The 5,084-nt window shown below is 39.0% G+C and overlaps 1 pseudogene; it reads right to left on the bottom strand.

The window, feature by feature from the left end:
• Positions 1 to 3,612: 3,612 nt before the first annotated feature.
• On the bottom strand, positions 3,613 to 4,712 carry LOC109460306 (DNA sliding clamp PCNA pseudogene; annotated as a pseudogene).
• Between the last annotated feature and the right edge of the window lie 372 nt (positions 4,713 to 5,084).

Raw genomic sequence — 5,084 nt, forward strand, 5'->3', positions numbered from 1 at the left:
GTCACATTTCCTGATCCAAAGCACCTGAGAGTAAACTAAAATGATTGTTGTTTTATATAACTATGTTTTAAGGTGGTTGATTATGTAGCAACAGAAATCAGAACAGTATGTGACCAGTTCTGAGCAATGAGACATAAGTGGTAGTTTACTAGTGAGATTGTGGGAAATATTTTTCTGTCTGATGACAAAAGAGAGTGGTTTGAAGAAATACGCCCCTTTCTTTCACTTTTCATGGTGTTGGTGGAAGCTGATGTTTGAAAGGTCTGCAACCATCCTGAGATCTGAGAGCAACGCCAAAAGAGTGGTAGGGAAGACTTTCATTGCCCTGGCAGTGTTTAGCTGGGACTTCTTTCTGTTATGTATAAGAGTAAACATCCATAGTGTTTAAGCCACTTGTATTTAGGTTTTCTATTACTCACTGGCTGAATTAATGACCTTTAAAGACATTTCCAATTCAGAACTCTGGTTCTATTGCATTTCTGCTCTCTCTGTGCTTTTATTTAAAAATACTGTTTTGTCCCAGTTCTATCCATTACAATTCTTCACACTCTTCAAAAGTTACCACCTTTGTGAAACTTCTGAATTCATCTCCCATAAAAAGCAATCTATGCATGTGATGGTATCCTGCCACCCAATTCATGTAGTTGCCTGTAGACATTTTTTCTATCCTACCAATTGATGTCTATATGACACTGAATCAGCTAATTAGCATGTTTCTCCATTTAGTCAAGTCTCTGTTTTATGTCCCTCATTATGGTTTGCAGTTTTCTTCATATATGTCATTTATTTATTTTTTCTGGATTTTATACACATACTAAATTGTTTTGTTGTTGTTCCTTTGTCCTCTCTCATTGATATCATTCTACCAAAACTTGAGATTTATTCTTTTTTACACCATTCACTATATTTAACAAGTGACTACTATATATTGGAGTTACATCCTCTATATTTCCTGTTACCAAAAATCAATAATAATTTCTAATATTTTGAACATTTAGACTATCAATATTAGTCATATCCTCCTAATAGCCTTAGATGAATCCTTGAACACACATGACACTACGAGCAAAGTACATAAGAAAACTAGACAGAGAGAATTTGAATAAGTTGGTGAAGGTCATATTGCCAGTAATAACAGAGCTGTTGTTGAAACTCAGAGATCTGGCTCTTCTTATACTCATTTTCCTAATGCACTATAGTGCTTCAGTGGACATAGGATTCCATCTTAGGGTGAGAGAAAGAGGTTAAACAATGCAGACATAACTATTTAAAGATTTTCATGGTAAATGCAGTAAAGGAAAACTACAAGGTATTAGGAATGTCTGATAACCATGTTGACTTGGCCTAGGAAGGATGGAGAAAGGTCTCCCAGAGGAAGTGGCACTTCGGTTATGAAATGAAGGTGGAGCAGGAAATGAACAGGCAAAGTGTCAAAAGAGTAGCACTTGAGGCAGAGTCGCCAGTATCTGGGAGGGTCCTGAGGACTGTGAAGGCCACGAGGCAGTGGCACATCCAAAGTGTTCAGAGAAAGCATGCCCCATGAGGCTGGAGAGGCTGAACCTCATGGGCCTGCTGAGGATTTTGGACTTTCTCCTAGGAGTAGTGGGGGACTATTGAGGTGTTGGAAGAGGGCAATGATACATTCGGCTGTTGAACAGAGGGTGGTGTGGAGGGTGGCAAGAGGAAAAGTGAATTAGTTAACTATTTTGGGAGTCTAGGCAGGAATCCGGTGATGAATGTAGAGATGGGGCAGCTGTACTTACATTGGAGATATAATTTTTTTCAGGTACAATATGAAAACCTTGATGATGGCTTAGAAGAAAGGAGAAAATTGTCAACAATGGCATTCATGGCTACTTGTGATTGGTGCTATTTGCTAAGTTGTGAAATAAGCTTAGGAAGAAGAATATTTTTCCATCAACTTTTAGCTAGTATTTACTAAGCACTTACTCTATTTAAGAAATGTTATTCGATATTGGACAAACAACTCAGAATAAGACCAATACTCTTTCTGTTCTCATAGAGCTTAGATTCTACTGGGGAAAGGGAGAATTAAAACTAATCATGAAATGATTAATTTAGATAGTAGAAAATGAATCAAAAAGTTGTGGGAGTTAAGAAAGCTTATATTGGAGGGCTGACTTGGTTAGGCAGGGTAAAGTTCATTTTGCGGTGTGGAGAGTGGATTTGACAAGGGTGATGACGGGATGTGAAGAGAACAATTGAGATCATGTTGCAGGGTGAGAGTTCAGAGTGTCACTGGTAGAAATGAAGAGACATGGTTGAATTTGAGATCTATTTGGTTTGTAAAATTGACATGAATTGTGGTAAAAAGGGAAGTGTCAAGACTATAAAGTTTTCTACTAGAGCAGTTGTATGGATGTTGGTGCCATAAGAATACTGGAGGAAAAGCAGGCTTTAGGGAAAAATACTGTGCTTGAAATCCCTGTGAAAAAAACCAAGTGGAGATGGCTGCTTATTGGTGTCTGGGCATGATGAGAGTTTCAGGATGCAAGTGTTAATAGAAGGCACTTAAAATTAAGGGAGCAGATGAGATCCTCTATGGAGGGAGTAGAGAAGAGAAGTTGAAAGGAAATGTAACATTTAAAGACTGAAACTAAATGGTTAATTTTGTGTTATTTTGTGAATTTTACCTCTCTCTCTCTCTCCATGTATATAATATATATACATAAATATATTACATATTATAGATATAATATATACATATAAAGTGTTTGAAATTCAAGTAACTTTTATTTCCATTAAAAAGAATTCTTAAACTGCATTAATAGTCAAAACACTTTGTTATAAAAATCCTAAGCAGTATTTCTATATAAGGCAGAAGTAGTTCTAGGTTAATAAAATTTGACTTGGGACTTTATCCTTTAAACAAATTATAGAGACTGGACCAAGAAAAAATGGTTATTTACAGGAAACATTAACTATATACCAGGTGTGACTGAAAAATACAGTGAATGTTTAAATAAAATAATTTATTACGGTAAAAGTCACATTGCCATTAATCCCCCCCACAGTACTCCCCGTCACTTCAGACACACTTATCCCATCATTCTTGCCATTTTCTGAAGCAGTGCTGGAAGTCCTCTTTCGTGTCTTTACTTCATCCTTCATCATGACAATGCTCCATGCCACACATCGCTTCTGGTACGGCAATTTCTGTCAAATAAAAACATTACAGGAGTTCTCATCCACTTTATCCAACAGAATTGGCACTTTGCAGTTTCTGGCTCTTCCCTAAAGTCAAAATGACCATGAAAGGAAAATGTTTTGAATTGAGTCAGGACACTGAGGCAGCCACAAAAGCACAACTAAAGACACTCATGAAAGAGGATTTCTAGAACTGCTTCAGAAAGTTGCAAGAATGATGGGATAAGTGGGTTTGAAACAAGTGGGAGTATTTTGACGGGGGTTAATGGCAATGTGCCTTTTACTGTAATTTTTAAAATTCAATCATTCACCATATTGTTTGATCACACCTCGTATGTACTCAGAGTTACAAATTTGGTGACAGAAGAAACTTAAGGACATGCTGGAATCTCAGAAGCAGTCCTCAAAGAGCTTGGTTTTATTTACTTTGATTTTTAAGATCACTTACGATCCTTCTTCATCCTAGATCTTGGGAGGCAGAAATGTCCCATTTCAGCAATTTTATACTCTATAACAGGGGTGTCCAAACTGCGGCCCACGGGCCAACTGTGGTCCGCAATCCATTGTTAATTGGCCTGCAGCAAGTTCCAAAAATATATTTAGTTTACCTAAATAAACCAGGTGAGGACATATGTACTTCACCTCGAGTGAGTGGCCCAGCTGTTTGTGTATTTTACCGCATATGGCCCTTGGTAAAAAACGTTGAAAATAGTTTGGACAGCCTTGCTCTATAACAAGAGGTACATCTGCAGACATACTGAGTGTTACTGTAGGAGAGTGTAGTCGCTTTTGTAAAGAAGTTCAGGTATCTCAGGGCGGAAGTTAGCTGAAGTAGCTCATTCATCTCTATGGTAACAGCTTCCTCTTCTTTTCTTCTTGATCAACATTACTTGTTTGTGACAACTTAATATTTCCATTTCCAAGTTCCCCATTTGCAGAGATTTTCCCTCCATCTTTTGCACAGGAAATTACAACAACATCTCCAATGTAACTGAGATCTCTGCATATACATGCAAATTCACCAGAAGGCATCTTTACTACCCAGCTATACTCTTGTTCTGGAATCCCAGGTTGTTCAACAGCTAAATCCATTAACTTAATTTCATCATCTGAAACCTTTTCTTGATTGGGAGCTTCAAGTACTAGTGCCAAGGTGTGTGCCCTTAGTATCATGACATCTTGTTTGCCTGCACATTTTAGTATTTCGACATGCTGGTGAGGTTCACGCCCATGGCCAGGTTGTGGTGGCAGCAGTATGTGTGGAAGCCCTCGGAAGGCAGAGTGAGCGGCAGTAAGGAGGTAAGGGACGGTCCATGCCCTGCAGGTTACCCCGCTGGAGCTGATGTCCCAGCAGGCCTTGCTGAGGAGGTCCTAAGCGCATTCATCACCTTCTTCAGGATGGAGCCCTGGACCAGGCGTGCTTCGAACGTGGTGGTGGTGTCACAACGACGCAATTGCAGGCCAAAAGGAGAGGAAGATGTAGCCGGCTTAGGCTTCACAGGATGAGCACACACAGGCAAACAGCAGTCAGAGCCTGAGACCAAGGAAGGTCACCTCAATGTACTTGTGTATATTTTTAAATCTTAATAATAAAGACTGGAACTATGAGAAGGACCCAGAAAATGAGACTGAAAAGGAGTGCTTGGAGAGACGTGAATCAGATGCCCTGGGAATCAAGGGAAGAAGCATTTCCACAAGGAGTTGGTGGCCAACTTTGCCTGATGCTGATGGGAGGCCAGTTAGATGAAAACTGTGAAGAAAGTGTCCAAAGACCTTGTTTGTCTGATTTACTTTATAGTTTGTGTTATATATTTTGTTCCAAGAATAGTGTTTGGCATTGATATTGGGCACTCAATAATTACATGTTGAAAGAATGAAATGAAAACATCAGTGTCATTTTGGCTGCCTAGTGGACA

Source organism: Rhinolophus sinicus, chromosome 15 (genome assembly GCF_057876585.1).
Source record: "Rhinolophus sinicus isolate RSI-liver-muscle chromosome 15, RSI-T2T, whole genome shotgun sequence".
NCBI classification, from domain to species: Eukaryota; Metazoa; Chordata; class Mammalia; order Chiroptera; family Rhinolophidae; genus Rhinolophus; species Rhinolophus sinicus.